The 25,108-nt window shown below is 40.4% G+C and overlaps 1 protein-coding gene across 2 annotated transcripts in view; it reads left to right on the forward strand.

The window, feature by feature from the left end:
• dok4 (docking protein 4) overlaps nt 1–25,108 on the forward strand; it is a 74,009-nt gene that overhangs the window by 1,490 nt on the left and 47,411 nt on the right. The gene's annotated exons all lie outside the window — the stretch shown is intronic.

Raw genomic sequence — 25,108 nt, forward strand, 5'->3', positions numbered from 1 at the left:
CCATACCTGTTAGTAGCAGTCCTAGTCAGAAATATTTTAATTCTTGAATAATCTGTCCATCATTTTATCAATTAATCAATTAGTTGTTTGGTCCATAAAATGTCAGAAAGGGGGGGGGGGGTGACATCCTCCAATGTCTTGTTTTGTCCACAACCCAAAGATATTCAGTTTACTGTCATAGAGGACTTAAGAAAGCAGAAAATATATTTACGTTTTAGAAGCAGCAGGAAATCAGAGAATTTGGAAATGTTTTCTTCATTCGATTAAAAATGATTTGATTATCAAAATAGGTGGCAATTAATCTAATAGTTGACAACTAATCGATTAATAAACTAATCTATTAATGACTGTGGGTCAAGTTCAGGTAGCGACCTGGGAAACAGTGCTGGGGGTTCTCATCACTCTTCAGGAAATTCATTTAAAGCAGCTGGAGAGCATTTGATAGCTTGTCGCTGACCAAAATCATCATTATTAGTCGGTTTGTCTGTCTATCTGTGAGTTGATCGCAACATTGTGGCACTAATTAGGTATTTTCTGGCTATTTAGAGTCCTATAGTGTAATTCCTATCCCCCTGAAAAGTACTAGCAGTGTTTTCTCAAGGGACTTCTCCTCTAGCTGATAATGGAGCCTCTGTTTTAGTGCTGTTAATGAACCGCCGGTCTCCCTTATCTCAGCAACCATAAAGTGATCCTGCTAAATGGTGAGTTTGATAATGTTGTGGAGGAAACAAGTGTCGGGGTGGGGAGGAGAGGAGGGTCGGGGTCTGGAGGAGAGGAGGGCCATGGTGGGGAGTAGTGGAGGGTATCCAGGGTGAAGGATGAGTCTTGAACACTAATACCATTGGAACATAAAGGCACGTGAGGACATTGTGTACCAGCCTGCTTATGACTATGCGAGGATATTAGCATTATAAAAACCTGTCATTAAGACACACACACACACACACACACACACACACACACACACACATACACACACACACACACACACATTTCTACTCCTGAGCTTACCTCTGTTGCTAATGGATCAGTTGTCACAGTTGTCGTTTGTTTAATCTATAGTGCAAATGGTGCACACAGCTCTACTGCACACTAAATTCACCTGTGTGTCATGAATGATGTACATGCATGCTGTATTCGCGCGTGTGTGTATGTGTGTGGCTCAGTCTCTGGGTGAATGAGGAGAGAGGGAATACAGTGGGGAGACGGAGGGAGGGAGGGAGGGAGGGAGGAGGAAAAGGCGAAGGAGGTTGAGAGGAGAATGAGAAAAGGATGGGGGGAGGACCGAGGAGGAGGCGGGGGAGGAGGACGAGGGAGACTTGTCTCCAGTGTTTTTGCTGCTCTAATTTGCTTTGACAGCTGCTCCATTGGCTCAGGCTCTGAGCGAGCCTTTACGTTGCAGAGGAGGGTGAGAGAGACACTAAGTATTCACTGTCTCTCTAACACGGCTTAATTGGCGATGCTACAGTCTAACTACAATCAGATTGGTACAGTTCTGTCGTTTCTGTTGTAGCCTCTCCTTTTGCTAATAATACAATACCTCTGCCTTGTATTATAAACCAACCACATACATAAACTGTTTTCTGTAGGAGTAATTAAGAAAAGCAAGGGCTTATTATAGTTATAGTTATATATATATATATATATATATATAGTTATAGTAACTATAGTATAGTTAGTTTATGGTTAAAGTGCTTAAAAATCTTTATGCTTAACAAATTACAAGCATTTTTTTTTTTTGCATTTCCTCTTCACTTTCTAAGCAGTCCTTGCCACAAGAATACCCTGTTTACTGTAATGCCAGTGTCCCCTGGTATTAGCCAGAGGTCACATTGCAAAAAATCAGACCGAGTAAATGGGACAGAATTTATATAGTACCTTTCTAGTCTTCCGACCACTCAAAGCGCTTTTACACTACGTGCCACATTCACCCGTTCACACACATTCACTCAGTGATGGCAAAGTCCATTGAACAGAAACTAATGCATTCATACACATTCACACACCGATGCAGGCATTGGGAGTAATTTTACTGCTTTGCAGGGTGGCTGTGGCTCAGAAGTAGAGCGGGTCATTTACTAATTGGAAGGTTGTTGGTTAGATCCCTGGGTCCTCCATGCCACATTGAGCAAGATACTGAACCCAAAATTGCTGTGTCATTGTTGTGTGAATGTGTGTCATTGTTGTGTGAATGTGCATTCACTGAGTGAATGTGTGTGAAAGCGTGAATGTGGCTTGTTGTGTAAAAGCGCTTTGAGTGGTCAGAAGACTTGAATGGCACCATTTACCAATTTGGGGTTCAGTATCTTGCTCAAGGCTATGTCAGCATGCAGCAGGGAGAAGCTGGGGATCGAACGAAAAACCTTCCAATTAGTGGACGACCCGCTCTTCCTCTGAGCCACAGCCACCCTGCACCTGATTTAGGACCACTTATGAAAAGCTGCATTCAGACTACAAACTGTTTTTGCTTATATTTGACTAAGAATTTGTTTTTTTCATGACAGTGTGAACAGCACAGATCCCTTTTCATATGTGGTCCAAATCAGATACAAGTCTAATTTTTTGCAATGGTCTACGGTACGATCTAGGTACTCCTCTATTTGAAAAGTGTCCTAAGATAACTTTTGTTATGAATTAGTGTTATACAAAACATTTTTTAATTGAATTTAATCTTTAATCAGAATTTATGTGACTTTTCTGTCACTATAGATCAGTGGTTCCCAACCTTTTTCCTTAAGGGACCCCTTTTCTAACTTTTTAATAAACTTATGACCACTGCTTAAGTGACATATATTTTTGGGGGGGATATTTCATATTATATAAAAAATTGTACAATGAACCCAAACAGTGAACTCTGCAATATGTTTGTGTAAAAGGAGTAATTTGGATGAATTTTGAGCAGCTTTTAGGGAACCTTTCATACAATTCTCTGTCTGTATTGTTTATTTTTTAGCAATCATACATTCTTAATATACTTTTTTTTTTTTTTGACAATTCTCGTGTTTTCTTGTCCCTGATATGCCTTAAAATCAAGAGGGCCTTGCGACCCCCCCTTGAAGTTTTGGCGGCCCCTAGTGGGGACATAACCCCCAGGTTGGGAGCCACTGCACAAGATCAACCTTTGTCATGCAGGTCAGTTCAGGACCATGACGTGTTTACACTGGAATCTGACGTTTAAAAAATATAATCAGATTTGAGCAATACATCATGAATTAGTGCTAAGGCTTGCAGTGTGAACATAGCCAAACTGGCCCAAATCAGAATTGAAAAGATCAGATTCCATGTGATTTGTGCTGTTCACATTGTCATGAAAGAACAAGACACTTTATCCATCTGCTCAGTATTGCTGCACAGTGTGTGTCTATAGTGCAGGTTGCCAGATATGGTTGGTGAGTTGTTGTTGTAGGTCTCTGTACAACGGTACCAAACTTGGCACCCTCACTGTGACGACTCCAGGAAGTTACTGCTCTCGGCTGTTGTTAGCTGAGTCACAGCAGTTGGACATGTTTACATTTCTGTTTGTGTACGGATTAAACAAACAAGATACAGCGTGTTCATAAATTAGCTTTAGAGTTGATGGTGAGTATACTTTTAGGCTTGCTGTTTGTTTCTGGTTGCAGGGCCACCCACAGCCACTGTGCAAACTTTTAGGAGCTTGCTTAACAAATGAGCAAACTGCTTAAATGATAGAGACATTATGTTTTTGGATCTGTCCATCCCATTCTTGTGAACACGATATCTCAGGAACGCCTAGAGGGAATTCACATTTGACACAAACTTCAATTCAATTCTTTGACTCAATGATGAACTGATTAAGATTTTGAGGTCAAAGGTCAAGGACACTGTGACCTCACATCCTAGATATGGACCATTGTCACGGAGTCGCTTCCCATTGAAAATAATGGCCCCGTGATTTGCTTGTGGTGTGTATGTGTGTGCTTTACCATGGATATAATTCTCACCCTGGTAGCTCACTGGGTAGCGCATATCAAGGCTGATCGGCCTGGGTTTAGACCCGGCCCAGGGCTCTTTGTTGCATGTCACCCCCTCTCTCAAAGGAGTTGGGTAAATTGGTTGGTAAGGATAGGAAAGACTGATGATGGCCATGATGAAGCTGAGGTTAGTTGGATAATATTAACAGGTATTTTGTCTCTTGTACAATTTGAAAATACCTAGCTGCAGTTATTTGATTTCATTCTTGTAGGTTGTTTAACCAAGTACTTTACTGAATGTATTCCATTATTAGACAGGAAAACAGAGCTGAGAAAGATATAGACACTTTGGATTGTTTCCCCCCAGTGTGATTCATTCCCAGTGTCAGTATTTGACAACCTGGGAATAAGAAACACGCCATTAGAAACACTAGGAAGAGTCAGAGGAACCATATTTTTTCACAGATTATCTGTTTCATGTTCTACTAGTGAAAGTTTCAGCAAACTTGACAAAAAACGTTTTTTTTAATAAAAGTTACCTACTGCAGCTTTAAGTAACCTGTTAACCAATGACTGATTGGAGTATTGACACCAAAATAACCAGTGTCCATATTTTAAGAATGTGACTAGTGTGCTCAGCCACCTGCCTGTGATCATATGTTACAATGTGTGTTTGTCTTGTCCTCCGCACTATTATTTCAGCTTATTACAACATACAGCCTGTTTTTACACGCAGGCAAAGTGACAATTAGGCTTTAGACAGAGCTCTGGTTTATGATGTTTGTCAGACTTGTGTTAACATGCACACAAACCTGTGCACACACACACATACATTTTCAGTGCAGTCCAACTAAAACTGTGACGATTTGGTTGTGTCTGCTCCAGTGTCGGACTGTATTTGCATTTGCACACAGTTTTTGACAGCAGGGGAGCAACACACACCTGGAGCTGATGGATGATTGGAGGTTGTATTAAACGATGAGGGATGGTCAAGGAGAGAGCTGCAGACGCAGTAATGACAGAAGATCATGATAAATAGCTACGGGATAGAGGATAGTATGTCATCGTGTAGCACCCTATGGGCGTCATATGTCAGTTGACCATCCACTCTCCCAGCGGCAAATCTTCTCCCCTATCCACATGCCACACTGGACGGCTTTCTCATGGAAATGGAACCGGATTCTGAAAATGAATTTGAGCTCAGTCTGGTGGAATAAAACTTCATTTTCACAACACCTTAGTTTTGAAAAGAAACTGCAAACTGTCAAAATAAACTCTCATATACTACTGTTCAAAAGTTTGGATTTGCCTGCCACAAAAGCTAAATTTGATTGTCTAAGAAGACTACTTTATATTTTTGAATGGTCTTTCATGCTTTTAGATTGTAGAAAGTCATCTTAACAAATAGATGGTATTTTGTATGAAGGGTTTGCAAAAACAGTAATATTTTCTACACAGAGAACAAAACAGTGTGGTTCAACCAGACTGACTGAAAGACTAAAAGGAGACAAAGATCCGTTTGAGCAACAGTTCAGTAAGAATATAAGAACTCAGTAGTCATTGGTCAAAGAAAATGGAAGCTTAGCATCCAAATCTGTTTCACTGTCAGTGCACAATAATGCCTTTAACAAGAATTAACTGGAATTAACAGGTACTGTTACAAGTACACTACCTTTAGCAAAGCTATTCTTAAAACTTAAAAACATAAAAATAGAAGGTTGGTCTAGTGTTTTACTTTTTACATTGCGTTCCACCTCAGAAAATATCAGGCTCTCCAAGTACCACCATTATGACAGATGTTATAATACAGCAGTGTATTCTGACCATATTCAGCTACAGACAGTTCCCACAGGAGACTGGCTTTATTCCTGATGATAAGGTTGAATAAGATTAACTAAGTGTATTCCTTAAAAAACATCCTAATTACTGCTTATTGTTAGTAAGTAAGGAAGCTGTTGTACATGAATTATGATCTTAATAACGTTACTGACATTAGGGCCCTGGGACTACTCGTTTAACTATTCTGTACCTGGTTCTACACTCCCTGTTTTATGAAGTGCTCTGAACTGATGTCCCTCTGACATTACTTTTGTAGCAGTAAAATTACATTGATTCTTGGGTGAGCTTTTCCCTATATCCTTACACTAAAATCAATTTAAATCCACATTTTAAAGCTGGTATTTGGAAATATTTATGGGCGTAGCAGACTTGTGCATGGAAGTTCATTATTGGTCTTGGGAACCAACTCAACTCAAAGCTTTACTTCTTTCTGAGCTTTAGACTGCACGTCATAGTCCTCATCCGTGAATGAAACCTGCTCAGGTCACACAGTAACAGGTTGTTATATATCAGTCTAGTGACGGCAGTTCTATGTAGTTTTCCTCCACTCTTTAAATGTTGTGTTAGTTTGTGAGGAGCTCTCCCTGACTGCTTGTTTTCCTTTTATTTCTTCATCATCATCACCAAGTTAACAAGCTCAGGGACTCAATTAAATGAACGAGTTGGTGGTTTTGTGTGAATAGATCATAATCAGTAAAGGCAGCTTCAAGTGCAGCAGCTGGAGCGCCAGCATCACTGTGTGTGTGTGTGTGTGTGTGTGTGTGTGTGTGTGTGTGTGTGTGTGTGTGAGAGTGTGTGTGTGTGTGTGAGTGTGTGAATCATGGCTGCCTATGTACTGCCTGTTTTCTGTGTCTGGGGACTGGAGCTTGGAGCAAAGGATTGTGGGTGCAGTCTGGTTCTGGTTGACTGGCCTTGACAGCGAGAGAGAGAGAGAGAGAGACAGAGAGAGAGAGAGACAGAGAGAGAGACAGAGAGAAAGAGAGACAGAGAGAAAGAGAGAGAGAGAGAGAGAGATGGTCTGTAATTAGTGCTCAAGGCCAACTGACTGCCACATTCCACATCTGTAAATGACAGAGTGCAGGGTGGACTCTCTCTCTCTCTCTCTCTCTTTCTGTCTATGTCTCTCGCCCATCTGCTCCAGTTTGGTCAGACAGTCTCCACATCACATTGCTTAAACCTCCAGAGGAGCGAGGATACGGAGGCGGCCCTCCTAGTCCTCCTTTTCTTGTGCCTTTATACCTGCTCGTTCTGTTGTCTTCTCCTTCTGTGATTCCCTAATCTTGTAGTTGTTCAGTTCAGAATTCAGGCTGGTTCAACCTGATTTGTTACCTCACACAAGGTGACCATTCTGCCAGTTTGGGTGCTTTGGCAGATCACTTGACCAGTGTCTTGATACACTAGATGCTACAATATCCTGAAAGCCAGTTGATTAAATGTGCTATGACGTGTTTGGTTCATAGTTTTAGTTGTTGTTTACAATTGGCTAATTAGTATTGTTTTAACTAAACTCATCCATCTCGTACCCATACATGAATCTTGCTGGCAGTGGTGGCAGATTGGGTGGTTCTCTGCCCAACTTGGCTACTTTTTATGTAACTGTGCTGGTTAGGGCTGTAGTCACCCAAAGAAATAGAAAGACTAAAATTCGTCCTACTCTTCAACCAATTGATTGGTCGATGGGATAAAAAAGTGCTTTCTACCTGCTAGCTGCTGGGTGCTAATCCAAGTTACACAACACTGCAAAGTAAAGGATTTTGCAGAATAAAGTGATTCAATTCCAGAAAAGGCAATATGAAAGACAAAAACTAAAACATCTGGAAAGAAGGTGATGAACAAACGCAGCCATCAAAATCATCACTGGGTTACAACAGAGAGAGCAAAGGTCAATGTGCTGGCTGCCCCAGATACTGGCATCCAACCTGCTCCTCACGATATTTAGTTAGATTCAAATAAGGCTTAAAATAATGAATTAGGAAGCACTTTCCTCCTTATTAAAGTGACGATTAAAATATAGTAAGAAATCAGTGGTGTCAGTATATGTAGGAAAGCCATCTATCTTCTGGACGGCCTCACTCTCTAGTTTGTGGTTGTACTGTTTCATAAGGCTGTGATTATCCTAGAGGTCACTGTTGGTCGTTTTATACAGTGAGGACAAGTTTTAAACAATGATCTCTACAAAGAAATGGATACTGTTAGGATGAATACAATTGGGTTCATTAAATCTCACAAGAAACCCAAAAGGAGTCTCAACTATCCTTTACTTTTAACAGTGTAGCTGGAAAACACTTTTATCTATTAAAGTACTGTGTAAGTTCACTCATTCATTTCATTCTTCCACCACTTCTCCTCCAGAGTGTATCACATTGAAACAGGTGTGTGTGTGTGTGTGTGTGTGTGTGTGTGTGTGTGTGTGTGTGTGTGTGTGTGTGTGTGTGTGTGTGTGTGTGTGTGTTTGTGAGTGAGTGTGTGTGTGTGTGAGTGTGTGTTTGTGTGTGTTACGGTGTGATGATTTGCTGCAGCTTTATTCTCCCTCCTTAGTGTGATGGATAGCAGGCTGCTGGCTGGCTGTCCTTGGTGTCAAACTGTTCTCTGATTGGCTAGCAGTGTTTCAGCCTATATGTGACAGTCTCCACAGAAAAAAACTGTCTATATCAAACCATTATTTTGTACAACAAGGCAAGAAAGCACCAGTCAAACTGTTAAATTTTATCTAACATATAGCACTTTTTTTACAGTCCCATACTGTTTGGTCAAATGCACAGAAACTGAAAATAAAGATACCAACCAACATATGTCATCCTTAATTCTGGGAAACATCAACATTTCAAAAGAAAGAGCTTTGGTTTGAACATTGCTTATACATCTGACTTTTTTGTTGTACTTTAAACAATCCCTGTGGATTTGGTTTGATTAATTCAGGTTGCTTTGAAAATTGTCAATTCGACTCTGGTATCGACCAAACAACTGAACTGAGACCTCTTGAAAAGGTGTATCTCTTTCTGCCTCCAGACAAACTCTAGTCTGGCTCATCAGTGGTGTGAAGGTGGCCAACCACAAAACAGGATCAACTCAAATGCTAAAGAATAATATGCATCCGCTGATCTTGAGCTGTCAAGACAGCAATTAATGCAGGATCATTTGGAAACCTTGGTAACATGTATGCGCATCACAATGCGAAAATAGGGGTTTTACTCCATGGATCTAGCAATTCATAAATACAAAATTAGTGAAATGTAGTGACCACACAGTAATTATTCCCCTTAGGATGTCACAAAAACTGATACGGTACCAAGTCGATGCCAACGTTCTGAAAACGAAGTGGTACACATAAAATGGTATTTATAAAAGAAGAATGTGTGTTGAGAATGTGTGCACCGGGGTTCAGGCTCAAGGATACTTCAGCATGCGGCGGGGAGAAGCTAGGGATCAAACCAACAACCTTCCGATTAGTGGATGACCCGCTCTACCCTTGAACCACAGCCCTCTGTGTGTACATGCAATTTTAGTCTTGAATCTACAGAGTTTTATGCATCTGGCCCCAGGTGCCATCATTAGTAAGTAAGTATGTCAAAATCATGTAAATGAAAAGAAGGAAAGCCACGCTAAAACAGCTTGAGATTTAAAGGATTGAATATTTTGTTACACTTCGTCACACTACACCTGGCCTTAAAAAACGCCCGTAGCTAGGGCTGTAGCTGCCAGTAGTTCCTCATAGGATGCTGATTGGTCCAAACCACTGTGGTTGGACACAAGCACATAGCTTTCACCCTGGCAAGATGGATTCTCATGTGATCTTGCAAGACCAGCTACCTACCAAGGTTAGTGTAATGGGAAAGTCTAAAAAAATCTAACATGTAGCACAGCAGTGTATGGTAGGCGGCAGTAATAAGTAAAATTATAATACAAGCAGACCAAAGCTTTCCTCATCAGCTGTTTCATCTGTGCTTCTTTTTGTAAGTGTGTATACACATTTGTGTGTATGTGAGCGCCATGCCCAGCTCTATTTAGTGTGTTCTATTCCTGCCATTCCTGACCCAAAACCACTGTGATTACTGACAGTACTGTTGTGTCATGGCCTGTATCAGTTTGACAGTAAGGATGAGTGTGAGGGAAGTGTCCTGTGTGTATGTGACCACTGTATCACCTCCAGTGTGAGTTCTACGGCTAAGAAGGAAGTTTCTGGAATAATAATTCTGATATGAATCTGCTTTTGTGACTAAGTTTGAGTCTAAATCAGTTGTTAATTGTTACATTACTGTGATCACATACAGAGTAGTTATAGCATAACAGGCCTGCTTTATTCCTGCAACCATGATGTTGATGGGATGCCATTGATGGTTATGTGATAAAGCAGCTGTGTCAGTCATGTACGTGACTGCACATAAGGAGTGGAATTTAAAGGAACGTTTAGACATTTTGGGAAATGTGCTTGTTTGTCTGTTCCGCCCAGGGTCAGATGAGAAGATTAAAACTGCTTTTTGTCTCCACAACAGGATGTGGTTGGCTTAGCAGCTAGCTCAGAGGCTGAAATCAAAAGGAAACAGTTAACCTGTGCCAAGAGTGAAATAATACTGCTGGTAACTATGGTTGGGCAATTGACCTTTTTCATAACAGCCATTTTAGCATGAAATAATAGGGTAAACAGGTGTTAATGATACTAATCACGGTTCCCGTTCCATTTAGTGTAGACTGAATGGAACATGATACTTTAACTTGACGTTATTGACTTTAACAAATAAATATGTCAATTTAAGAAGTTATTTCAGTAAGTTGACTCACAATTTACAACTGTGTCAATTTTATCCACACTTGTCACCATTTGTTCCCTTTTTCTATTAATGTAGCTAGCTAGCTAGATGGCTACCTTATAGATGGCACCCCTATTCTTAATCTGCCTCCTAACTTCTAATAATCAGTAGGGATGCACCAATGCCATTGGAATTCTTACAATGAATTTGAAACATTTTATTTTCATCCGATGTTCCTCACTTTCTTACTAACAAAATAAATGTTGCTAATGTTCAAAAAATTGATAAAAATATCTCTGAACTGCTGACATCACCTCTCCACCTAGCAGCTAAACAACATACATTACATTCTGTCGGTAAGTGGAATCGGGTGCGGTATCAGAGTACCGTAGTTATATGATTATAAGTACGAGTACATCAGCAAGTCTATTTAAAATATTAAGTAACCTATATGCAACTTCTTATAGATTTTAGCTATCTTTAGCTAGCGAAAGGTGCAGTTTTACCTATCATCCTGCAGCTATACTTGATAAACTTGATAAAATTTTACAGTAAAGCTCAAATCTTACAGTCTATAACAACAGATATTTATTGAAGATAGTTAATCCCCTCTAATTGAATTGTCACTGCCTATAATTTTTTTGTCACCTTGTCACAAGTTCATGAATTCCCTGTCTCATGCCAATAAAGCTTCCAATGATTTAAATTGAAACTGAGAGAGAGGGAGGACTTGACAATTGGCTTGATGTCAAAATCCATGTGGACGTCATTAATAATTAAAATGTTTTTGTTTTAGATGGAGCTCGTAAAAAGTAATGGAAGGAAAGACGGCACAGCATTTTGAGGCCGTGTAGAGGGGCAACTTTTCTACCAATTACTATTCCCAACTCTGGCCCAAATGCCTCTTGCGTCTTAATAATCTTGAGCATTAGAGCTATGCTGCTGGTATCAGTGAGATTCCTGATGTATGAATGTATATGTTTGTATAAGACAGACTGATGTAGATAGAAAGAGACAGAGGAAGCGTCTCTGTCCTTTTTCTTTGATCTTTATAGGCTTTTATCTTCTTACTCTGGGTCTAGTAACAGATGAAACCGATATGTTTCTTTTACATATGAACATGCTGTATTTTTTAAAGGACTTTACCCAGGGGCAGATCTAGAGAAATATTCACAGGGTGTCCAGAAGGTGGCATGGAGACTTTGAGGGGTGGCACAAATATTTGCTGCTTCAATCACAAACAATCACATATATCAATATTTGCTTGGAAAAGCCCCCAAATGAAGATATTTGAACTCAAAAACATTATTGTGGCTCATTAAAGCATTGAATAGAAATATCTAAAGCTTTAGAAATCAATACACCTTCAGACGTTTTTCCAAATACATGTATTTTTCCACTGAACTTAAATTTAAATTTAGGAGGAATTATTGTCAGAAATATCAGAAATTCATAGGTATGTTTTCATTAGTGTATAATAATTGTTGTGTTTTAGTTTCCTTAGAATGAGCCATTTTTATCCATAGGGGGAGCAGGTCCTCTTCTATGGAGGCCACAATGTTGAAACACCATGTTTCAACATTAGACCAGAATGGACAAAACAAGCACTGGTTCTAAATAGGGTCTTTGGCATTTTTTGCAAGTTTCATGACCACCATAGTTTCTCGTGCATGCTTAGAACGAGAGGGTGAGGCAAGGGGTTTGCAATCTGCAACTACACTGCTAGATGCTACTAAATCCTACATACTGGACCTTTAAGCCTATCACTGAGTCTAAAATGTGGCCTTATTTTTACCTAATTTTTTAAATTAATCTAAATTAGTTAAATTTGACAGCATCTGACACCAAACTGGGGCTGCTGCCACCCCATGCCACCCCTCTAGATCCACCCCTGCATTTACTAACAACACCTCTTGCAAGCCTAACAAATTAACAATCCAAGGTTGTGTGCATGCATGCTTGTCTATGTAATATCTGTAGACAAATCAGTGGTCCATCCCAGCACGGGCAGATGGTGCTCATTGACAAGTGCCCTTTCCTTCCTTTTTCCCTTGTTTCCTCCTTATTTCACTCCTTCCTTCCTCCATTCTTCTCTCTTCCTCAGTCCCTTGCTTCCTTCATCCAGTCTGGATAAAGGCACGTTCCTCTCTAGCCTTGAACTTTTAAAGCCCTCATCAGACAGTAGCAATTGGCAGGGATTTAGTGCTACCCACTGTGCCCTGTATGTGTATGCATATGTTTGTGTGTGTGTGTGTGTGTGTGTGTGTGTGTGTGTGTGTGTGTGTGTGTTAGAGAGATGGAATAGTCAGCCAATTTACCCAGAGGAAAGTCTGTCTGTGTCCCTGTCCAGCTTAAGGGTACAGCCTATATGGAGTAGTAATTCACAATAATTAGCGGTTTTACTGTGGTAATGGTTCTATTTTATGCTCATAGGTATTTTTATTTCTTATGCCTCTTATACACCTTTAGATGAGGTTGCATTAATGACGTTCTCTGTGGTTGTGAAGTGGCTGTGATGGTATACGTTAATCATTAAATTAATTTATCAGGAAAGAAAAGCCAAACAATTGCTGGTTCCATACAGCTCTAGATTAATTTTATAGACTAAACAGACTGATTAATCCTAGTACATTAGGAGTGTGTGTATCTCCCTCAAGGATGATTGAATATGTGTTTACGTTTGTGATCTTTTTTAATAGACACATTTGTAACAATATGATTCAAAGCCTATTTGATAAAATGTATTCAGGCTGCAGTTTAATACTGATTCAGTTCAGATTCAATAGGATTCATTATTTTTAAATAAAATAATGCTTTTAGTTACTAAATAGAAAAAAAAATCAGTAGCTCCTCAATTTTTAGTACAAGCCTAAAATGTATGGTATCAGAAATATATTTATATATTATTTTATGTGTACTTCCACACCAGCAGTAGTACACGGTGGTTAGTTATTTAGCGGAATGTATGGCTCCAGCGTCAGTGTCATCCATCTAATTTTAGTATGTTTATTTATATTTATCAAAGCTGTATGACCATATGTCCTTGTAAATTAAACCCATTATGACTTTAGGCATTTGTCTTCAATCAGTCTTTTGAAGTGGGTGGTATAAGGTACTTATCACAATAGATTGTGGTTGGCACGCCCCCAGTTTGGAGAAGCAGACAGTTTGGACCCAAATGCAGTCTAGGAGGCAGTGTAGGTTCAGTTCAGATGATTTATTCTCAAATATCAATGTACAAAAGCTTACGGATAATCAAGCAGGCATAGGTCAAAACTAGAAAAGGCAGTTTGATGAGGCAAACCAATCCGAAAAGGGCCAGGCAACAATATAAAGTCCAAGAGAACACAGCAGTGGAAGAGACCAAGAAACACTGGGGAAAGGGCTGGAAAGCCTTGCACAAACTGCCCAAGACAAACTGGCAATGAAACAAGGAAATACAAAGACTAAGGGTGCTTTTCATTACGCTAACTTATGCTTCCTTGCATGCTCTCTCTTGCTGTGACATGGAAATCAGTATTAAGTGCAGGTCAAAGGGGTCTCTTGAGAGTCTTAGCCACACAGTGATAGAAACACACACTCACAAACGGACAGGGCCATACAAACAGAGGGAAAGGTATTCACAAAATTCACCCTGAATTTGAGTTGGACCTGTGGTTGTGTGTCAGGGGAGCCATATGGGCGGGTGTGGCCAAGAGGAAGGACATGTCGAAGTATCCTTGAGCAAGATACTGAACCCGGAATTGCTCCCGATGCTGTGCATCGGTGTGTGAATGTGAATAAATGCGTTAGTTTCTGTTTGATGGACTTTGCCATCGCTGTGTGAATGTGTGTGAAAGGGTGAATGTGGCATGTAGTGTAAAAGCGCTTTGAGTGGTCGGAAGACTAGAAAGGTACTCTTCAAGTACAGGTCCATGTTCCATTTACCATATCTCTCTGGTTATTGGTGTGTGTGTGTGTGTGTGTGTGTGTGTGTGTGTGTGTGTGTGTGTGTGTGTGTGTGTGTGTGCATGCTCCATTTTGCTCCATGTGTTTCTATGTGCATACATTTGTGTGATTGAAAAGACTTTTTAGATGCTAGGCCAACGTGCAGGCCCATTAACATGCTGCAACAGCATGACAGTGTGAATTCATGTAAGTGGTGTATTTGTTGCTCACTAAACTAGTCAGCATGAAGGTTAAACTGTCACACTTGTAAACAGGCTCCAGCCTCCAAAACCAATTTGCTGCTTGATTTTAACAGCAAATTAACATGATGGTGGCTGATGGCAGCCAAATAACAGAGGCTGCGGTGAGGTCTGCTGTTCCTGCTGCACTCAATGTCAGTCACTCTACAGATGAGTGCCAAAGAAAAAAAACTAAACTGTAAATTTAAAATGGAACTGATGGGTGGACAGTTCTGACTGGGTTGGCACAATAGTAAGTGAAACAGAATCTGAACAGCATTCATCTACAGCTAATCATTTGTGAGTGTATAAGGTGCTCAGGAGGAGCTGTTATTTAAAGGCTTGGCTTTGTGTCTGCTTCCCTAATTCCATCAAGTTTTGCAGCTGAGTGCAATTTGCCCTTGTTATACGTCTGTTAAATGTTCATCTCAGTTTTCTGTAGTGTACTGTCTGTAGAAGTACTTTGCCAGGCTACAATCACTGCTGCCATGATCCCTGGAAAGTCTGGGCATAACACCCCTTTTAAATGCACTTCAGCTACCACCAACTCTGAAGATTCTAATAATTTCCCCTCTAACTGCGTGTTGCTATTGGTGCTGGTGTTTGTGAATTTCACTTGCGGGGCAAGCTGTGGCTCGGAGGTAGAGCATGTCGTCCACTAATCGGAAGATTGGCAGTACGATCCCAGGCTCCTCTCGCTGCATGTCGAATGTGTGTATACATGCAAAAAGGACCAGAGCACTGAGGTGCTAGAGGTGCATTCCACCCTTGGTGGTTTCTTTTCATCTTATTTGTGCAGGTTTAGGGGCTGCGAAAGCCACACAATTCTTTTGTGAATTTATCCCTGAAATTTTGACCTGATTATGGCACTGGATGAAAAGTCTGATGATCACCAAAGTGATTACAGTTCATCTTAAGGGGGAAATTTTTGCACCAAATGGACCAAAGAGGTGGACTGACCGGCTGACATTGCTTTACTTAAAGCTAGCGTTTTTTAAAATGTAACTGGGTACATTTAATCCAGTGGAGTTTATAGTAAAATATACCTAAATGGAAATACAAAGGCTCATGCTGCATGATTTATTCACCTTGTCTGTTTCCATTGCACTTTGTCACATTTTGTTTTAATCATTACAGCAACCTCAGCTAGGCATAAAAACACATTTAATCAGTCAGACAGGCAGAGGTAGCAAAAGTACAAACATTCTTTACTCAAGCAGAAGAGCAATAAGGACTCGGATAAAAGTAGAAGCAATGATTCAACTTCTTTACTGAACTAAAAGTGAAAAGCTACAGACTTTGAAATTAACTCAAAGCTAAAAATTAAAAAGTCCTCTTGGTTTCTCTGAAGGACGTTTCTACCGGCAGTTTCTGTGCAAAGCTAACTAAAACCTCCGAGATAATTTTGATGTTATTTAACAAAAGCTATGCATTTTCACATAATTGTAGACTATTATCAAGTATATAAAAAAAAAATGTATAGCAAGAGAAATGTCCTGAACTGGATTACAATGTATTTATATATATAAAATGTAGTAACATACACTGTATATAACTAATATATTACTAATATAATAATATATTATTATAATTAATGATCATTAAGCTGTTTTGGTGCCACCTCTGCATTTGGTACCTTGTGCGCAGCGTGTGGCGCACATGTACTTAGCGGTGGTGCTGCTTAATAATAAATACCCCTTAAATGCATTCAAACTAAAGTAATGAGCCTGTTTTGAAAATTCAAGGAGTAGAAAGGACAGATATTTCTGTAAAAATGTAGGGAGTAAAAATGAAATGTTGTCAGAAATAGACAGATACCTAAAAAAAACTACTCAAGTACAGTAAGGAAGTATTTGTATTTAGTACCTTACTACTTACTACTACTTCCCACCTCTCCAGACAGGTAAACCACTACTGAATAGGAAGAGTTTGTGGGATTTTGGTATCTAGAAGCACATCAATGCACAGCTTCATGTGAGCACAGCCTGTTAGAGAGCGAGCAATGTCATGACAAACTGCGAAATGAACATAATTGGCACTTTGCTGTCGCTGTCACTGTACTCTCTGCTGCATGAAAAGGCCTTCATGTAGTCTCACTCAGTAATATAATACCCTCCCACCCCCCTTTCATTCATGGTCATATTAACCCAATCACATCTTGTCTATTGTTTCTCCACGGTGCTTTCAGACAAAGCAAGTTACGTTCTCCTGTGTGATGTGTGCATGCTCCCTGTTGCTATTTTAATTTTTTAACATAAATTAATGTCTCCAAATAATTCACCAGTCCAAACAGCATCCACTCTGAAGGTCTGGAGAGAACTGTTTGTCAAGGCTTTCTTGTGATGTGTAAGATAACCATGAGTGTTTATGGCTGTGAGTGTGTGTGTGTGTGTGTGTGTGTGTGTGTGTGTGTGTGTGTGTGTGTGTGTGTGTGTGTGTGTGTGTGTGTGTGTGTGCATACAATCATCTGATATGGGCCTGGAGACGGAGTGTCTTGTCTGTCTGTGGCCCAGCTGTCCGGGGACGTGTTTGTGGGTGAGCGTGGGAGTGCAAGTTTGTGTGTGTGTGTGTGTGTGTGTGTGTGTGTGTGTGTGTGTGTGTGTGTGTGTGTGTGTGTGTGTGTGTGTGTGTGTGTTTATCCCCACTGTTATCTGTGACAGATAGTTATGAGTAGACAGACTGACGCTTTCCCAAGTGTTAGCCTTGGGGCGGGCTGGGGAGAAGCATGAGGGTGTGTGTGTGTGTGTGTGTGTGTGTGTGTGTGTGTGTGTGTGTTAGAGACAGAGAGAGAAAGACTGAGAGAGGAGAGATAGAAAGAGATTAATGAAATGCTCTGTTTCATTCCCAACTCCCCACTTTTGGTTTTCTTCCTTGTTCTTTCCATCATTGCTTCCTTCCTGTGTCTTTCAGGTTGTCTCACTGTCTGTGCTGCGTTCGCTGCAAAAATCATTCAATCTCTTATTCAATATTCAAATCTTTCTCAACATATCAAGCCCATTTACTAAAAATTATCTTTACATTTAGTTAGATGAAAAGAACAGTACCACTTTTTTATCTGTCTGTTAAATATGAACCTACAGCCACAGCTACAGCAGTTGTTTAGCTTAGCTTAGCGTACAGACTGCAAACAGGGTAAAACAGCTAGCCTGGCTCTGTTTAAAGGTAACAAAATCCACCTACCAGTACCACTGACGTTCACTAGATAACACATTACGTCTCATTTGTATAATCCAAACAGTGCCGTTTTATGGAGTGCTATATGCTGTTTTTGGCTGGGAGCAGTTACCGTTTCCAACTGCTTTTATTACAGTTGAACAGAGCAGTCTACCTGTTCACCCCGTTTCCGGTCCTTATGCTAAGTTAAGCTAACCGACTGCTGCCTGTAGTCATATAGCATATAAAACAGAGCCAAGAGGAGGGGCAGAAGTCTAATTTTCTCTCAGAACCCCAGCTTTAACTCATCTGTGGGTATATCAGGGTGTATCACATATGTCACACCATGTATTATGTTTCAAATCATTTTGATATATATTATATAGACCACATTTTCAAGAGTACATATCTTTAAGTTTAAAACAAATAAAACATCACCCCACTGACCATGAACAAAAGTACATAAATGAGAATCAAGGTTATTGTAGTGCAGAGCCTCAGCTACAACCACACAGCAAAACAGCACAATGTTCCAGGGGCCTCTCGAGCAGGTTGATCCAGCCATGGCTTCTTACAAAAACTGGTTTCCATTCATTCCTATGCACATCCTTGCCATGCAGAGACTTGAAACTTGCTTGAGAAATCCATCACAATGTTTTAGATTAGATTACACTTTAACAGATTTCTCTGAAACAAAATACATGAGATTACTGTAATGTGAAAGAGGTTGCTCATAGTGACAAACCCATAGTTCATCAAACAACTCAGCAGTTTCCCTCAGCTCTATACGCAGCATTTCAGTGTTTCACTGTACTGTTTTACTCTTACTGCTCCCATCAATGTCGTTATCAGTGAAAAAGGCTACCTTGTTGGGAGGTGTTGCAGGGTGAAACTGGGTGAGAAAAGCTTAATTCCTCATATCGTAAAGCCCGCTATCAATCATGCACAAACACGCTCACAAATGGCAAAAGGATTGGCAGTGGCCACAGTTTCATCACCGTCGGAACAGGGAAATTCAGTCAGCCAATCAAAGAATCATGTCAGTCATGACGTGTAATTAGGGTGGCCATTCGTCCGGCTTTAGGCCGGACAGTCCGGCTTTTAAAGGCCTTAAGCCGGACACTCATTTCTCCTCCTTTTGAGAAAATAGCTAAAAAGGTCCGCCTTTTGACACATTACCTCGTTAGTTTAATACTTATTGGCTAAAAATGTGTGTAATTTCATTGGTTACATTTTCGTGTAGTGACCTAACAACACATGGCTAATTTTAATATTCAAATGAGCCATGTGTTGATTCGCACAGAGAAGTAAAGTGAGCTAATGTGGGTTGTTGGACTGAAATTCTGAAAATGCTCATACTCATATGTGAAACAGAAGGTGCTGTATTTTGTTTCCCCTTTATCTATCCAGATAAAAACATTAAGAACAGTTTCTGTATGATGTTTATTAGACCTATGTAATCTGAATTGGAAGGGCACGTTGTCATGAGCTGTGTCTTGTATATTTATTATTAGCTATGTGGTATGTGTATGCACCTTTATGTAATCTGGTGGAAAAACATTAAAATTTAAAACCGGATCATACCAAACAAATATCTGCTTGCGTGTCCCCGTGTATGTAAAGTGTCCTCCTTTTTGATGTGAAGGAAATGGCCACCCTACGTGTAATCAATTATCAGGGCTATTCTCTTGATAGTGGCACAACTGAAGCTTTGAAAATTCATGAAAGATAAGAGCTGTTAATGAAACCTGAAGAGAGCATTTAGGGAAATATGCTCATTCTCTTTCTTTCCAAGACTGAGATTAAAAAACTGATATTTCTTTGTGTTAAAGCTCCAGTAGGTAACTTTTTTGTCATGTTTGCTGAAACGTTCACTCTATCCTGACAGTAAAACATAAGACAGGAACTATCAGGTTCCTCTGGCTCCTCCTTGAAAAATAGTTGACTATTGTCGAATCAACTATCTTTCCTGGCTCTGATTGGTTGTTTTTGTCCAGGCCCGGTGGATTCTTACAAATTCCATTAGGAGCGCTATAACGAGCCAGGGGAACCCTTTTTTTTTTTTTTTACAGAAAATATGACAAAACATTTTTAAAAATTACCTACTGCAGCTTTAAGTAAGCAGCTGGAGTGGTAGAACTCGAATCAGGGGGAAACAACTAATTTTGCTCTGTCCAAAGTTCTCCCCAGTTAAGTCATTCAACCTCTTCTGTACACAAACAGAAATGTAAAAAATTCTATTTGTGGTTTTAAAATACAGAAAAGTTATGTGCTAAAAGAATTTCTTGGCAAAAAGTGTTAAACTGCTTTTTTGAAAACTATTTTTCTGGTCATTTTCTACCATCCTCCATCTTCCACTTAACCCAAACCAGAGGCCTGGATTGTAAATAATTGATGCTATTATGCAAAAAAGAACCAAGAAATACCATGACAACCACTAGTGAATGAAATATATTTAGATGTCAGTTTGTTCTCGCTCCTGCACATCAGAATTGACCCAGACTTTTACATAAATGTGCTGACTGATGCATAGATACTTATATTTTATAAGAGAGAATAGAAAGAAAAGAGTGAGAGATGGAAGAATAAAAGATGGAATGTTCTAGTAAAGCAAATGAAAAAAGTGAAAAGAAGAAGAAGAGAGGAGACAGGTGTGGAGAAATAGGGGCTGATTGCCTGACTGATTTCATGAGTCACTTCTCTGCAGGCGAGAGGCAGGAGAAACAGGTGGTTGTATGTGTGTGAGTGTGTGTCCCCATGGCTCCATCTGATGTGTGTGTGTGTGTGTGTGTGTGTGTGTGTCTAGGCGTACAGAGATATTGACCAGATGTGATCTTTGATGTTCAAAAGTGTCAACCTGCGAAGGTAAATTCTCATGAGAGAATAAAGGTCACGACACACACACATATGTTTGTCTGTTGGAAATGTTGTTGAAGGTAAAAAGTTCGCCTTGCAGTCTGCCATTGACCAGTCTGGAGAGATGCAGTGCCTCTTGGGGCGAGTATGTGCAGTAAGCTCACATCGCATATTCAGAAATTCTTGTTAATCTTGTTTACATTTGGGTATTTCTCGCATACACAAAATTCTCATACTTTGCAGTTGAAACACACTACAGATTCAGTTCGACCTGATACTAGAATAAATAGCACGTTAGCGTGTGATTTTGACAGCAATGCATGTAAATACTCAAGCATCAAATGTATATTAATCTGTGCCTGAAAATAGTTCCCAACAGATGCACTTCTCCTTTTTTTTTTCCTCCTGTTTTAATAATGTTTGATAGAAGCTACAGTAGCAGCTGTTTAAGGAAACTACAGTGGCTGTTAAAATAATGAAAGTATAAAATTGTGATCTGAAGATTTACTGTATGTCTTCAGTAGCAACCAGTGGGTTTGGGTATGAGCACCAGGGAATGACAAAAGACTACGCTAAATATGAAGCGAGCCACATTTTCAAAAGGGAATAAGCGTATTTTCTAAAAAGTATTCTTTTAAAACCACATCCAAACTGTTGGGAACAGTATCATGAATAATGCATCCTCCACAAACCTTTGCCAGTCCTTAGGGACTGTCAGCTGTTTGCTATGTTGTATTAACAGTAAACAACTAAGCAACTTATTTGGCTAATTTGACACGTGACAGATAGAGGCAGATGAAAGCGTCAGTAGCCTGCTTTTCACCTTTTAACCTTACCAGCTTGTCTACTCAAGTATATCCAGCTGCAGCTGCAACATGAAGGAAGTTCATCTTCCAAATATGGTTTGTGGGCTGGTTGGGTCAGCGAAGAGACTGCGCCCAAAACTTAATGAGATTGATCTCAACATACCAAACTATGGACTACTTTGAGATTAAAAAATTATACAAAAAATAATGTTTTCAAGTTAAAGTAGGCCTACAGTAAATGCACAAACTAGTTTTTTCCCCCCACATTTCACGAAGGCCCGCCCTACTCTGCCTCTGATTGGCTAGTTGGTTTAGGCATGAGGAGTGTCAGATGGTTATGGTGCTATCCATTTGTGTCGTAAACCTGGAGCCCGAGTTGGAAAGTGTAAATCAATTGAAATAGGCGTAAATGGCAAAATATTATTGAAATGTAAGACTTGCAATAACATTATTACTTGAAATGTTAGTGTTTCTGTAGAAAAACATTATTATTATTTCACATTGAGCTTGTTTAGATGAGCCACAAACAATAACAACACAGCTGCTGCACTTCTTTCCGACTCGTAATGCCCGAAGACAAATGGAACGCTATAAGTGGTACAAGCCAGGTAATGACGTCACGTTCTCGCGGCAGAGCAACTCGGACGGGGGATTTACGGGACAAATGGATAGCACCATTAGAGTTGGAAAAAGAAATGTCAGAGCTGGGCCCAATCAGAGGCAGAGTAGGGGTGGGTCTTCCCATGATGTGAAGTTTGCGAAAGTTATTCAATTATTCACGTTACAACATATAATACCTACATTTTAATGCTCATAAATATCAACATTTATGTCTAAATATATTTTCAGCAGTTGGGCTAACACAAGCCATAGTTTATCAACATTATTTCTGCTTAATAGTTGCTAAAATACCTATATTTGAATTAATTTTTTCTAATTACTTTGTCTTCTTGAGTCACCTTTTGGTTGTGTTCAGACATCATTTGAGCTTGAGTCATATATTGTTGTAGCTCAAAGGTTATCCTTATTTCTTTGCTTAATAAAACTTTTAATAACATTGTTAGTTTATTTTTAATCTGTTATGGTCTATGGTTTTCCTCAGCCATCATAACTTCCTGTAGAATTGGCCATGTTTTGGAGGAAGCTTTGTTTGGACTCTGTAGCTGCTTACTGCCTGAACCACTAACTTATAATGATTATGATGGGCGCGGTTTTCAGGGGGCGTTGTTTCCAGGGACGTGGTTTGCAGCATCTGCAAGACCCTTGCTGAACCCTTCTCTGTCTACTTGTGCTGTAGAATGTGAACAGTGACAACCCGTTCCAGGAAATACAAAGAGCCAGGCCAGGCTTTAAAAAAGACTCATCAATCAGTCATCTCAAATCCACCGAGGCGACTGACTAAACCCTTGCTGACATTTTATTGTTTTTATGTGCAGAGCCACTAAAATATTACTGACTTGCACTTGTAAGAAGTCCTTCCACTGATAATATTACTTGGGATAGAGGCTGTCATCTCTTTTGTTCACACTCATTATACCAATGCATCACAGTTCATTTGACATCGACATACAGATGTTTAATGCTTTTGTCAGTGTGAGAGAGAAGTGTTTGAACTGTAGCTGGGTGTGTGTTGTAAGGGCTGCTTGCTTGTCAGGGAATAGACTGTGAACACTCTATTGATTCAGTGGCATTACACACACAAACACACACAGGAAGAGCCAAAGCAGGATCGATGAGGGTGCATCAGTGAATCGATGTTGTGCCCCTGTTACGATTTACATTGTGCTTTGACACGATGCCTCCTGTGTGTATGTTTTCAATAACTGATCACTGTTCAAGTAGAAGGACTGATCCATTAGTCCTGTCATGGCAGTTGGGTTTGTTGGGCAATATATTGTCTTAGAAAAAATTGCAATAAGCAATTACACAGAGGAAGAGCGGGTCGTCCACTAATCTGAAGGTTGTTGGTTCGATCCCCAGCTCCTCCCGCCACATGTCGAAGTATCCTTGAACAAGATACTGAACCACAAATAGCTCCCGATGCTGTGCATCGGTGTTTGAATGTGTATGAATGCGTTAGTTTGCCGTCACTGAGTGAATGTGTGTGAAAGGGTGAATGTGGCACGTAGTGTAAAAGCGCTTTGAGTGGTCGGAAGACTAGAAAGACGCTATACACGTACAGGTCCATTTACCATTTACCATATTATTGTCATTTTAAGACCATTGTATGCCACTGATATATTGATAATACCATAATAATGTAAATAAACCCTTTCAAAAGCAGTTAACTTTTAATTCTTAAGAATACTTAGACATTGGATAAATGAAATGCTTAGGTGCTGTGCCCGGATCTTATAATGGTTTAACCAGAATGTTAGCGCCGCATGAGTGGCAGCTAGTCACAACAGCTCTTAACTTCATGGATCTTTTCAGTGTTGTTTAGTGTTTTTAGTGTACTTTTTTAATATATAGTGCTTTAGTGTACTTTTTGTTGCTGACATTGACAAATTACAAACTTTAAGCAAGTGTGAAGCTATGGATGCACACTTTTTTAACTTTTTGGTGTGGCGTCGGGAGACCCACTCAACCACAGCTCCATTGTTTACACCCGGGATTAACGGTTAGCCCTGTGCCACACACCCCTTCGCTGCGCGGAGCGGCTGGAGATCCCCGAGGAGATACGGCAAAGGAGGAGAGGATGCAGACAGGAGTAAAGTGCAGACAGCGGAAAAGACGGTATAAACCATGTTTACCGTCTGTTCCCTGTTCCCCCCCAACTTGGTCGCTCAGATCACAACCTTGTCCATCTGGTCACAGACTACACCCCTGTGGTGAATAAACAACCACCTGAGAAGAGGCCTGTGAAGGAGTGGTCTGAGGAGAACAGTGCTAGGCTCAGAGACAGCTTGGAGACAACAGACTGGGATGCACTCTGCAGCCCCCACGGAAATGACATTGACAGTATGACCCACTGCACTATGGACTATATTAATTTCTTAGTGGAGAACACTGTGCCCTCCAAATTGATAAGGTGTTTTCCCAACAACAAACCCTGGGTGACCTCGGAGATTAAGGGAGAAGCGGCTGGAACAGAACAACGCCAGGGATGTCTGGAGAGGGCTGCAGAGCATCTCAGGCCATGGAAAAGGAGTGGGAAGAAACCAAAGCCGAGGGGACAAGGACTGGGCAGATTAACTTTCAACAGGTTTGATTCTGCCTCCTCTCCCTCCCTCACTCACCCTGCTCCCACTTCACAACTCCCCTGGCCAGCTCCCCCTGTCCCTCCACTCCTCAGCCTGCCATCTTCAACACCTGACCTCCACCACTCCTCAGCCTGCCATCTTCAACACCTGACCTCCACCAGTCCACCCCCCAGCTCAACCAGCTTCAGCTAAACACTAGCAAGACGAAAGAGATGATTGTTAACTTCAGGAGGAAAACATCCCACTTCACACCGGTGAACATCCAGGGAATGGACATTGAAGTGGTAGAAAATTACAAATTCCTGGGTGTTCACCTCAATAACAAACTGGACTGGACTGACAACACCCATGCTCTCTACAAGAAGGGCCAGATTCGCCTCCACCTGCTGAGGAGACTGAGGTCCT

This window comes from Dicentrarchus labrax, unplaced genomic scaffold, assembly GCF_905237075.1.
Source record: "Dicentrarchus labrax unplaced genomic scaffold, dlabrax2021, whole genome shotgun sequence".
NCBI lineage: Eukaryota > Metazoa > Chordata > Actinopteri > Moronidae > Dicentrarchus > Dicentrarchus labrax.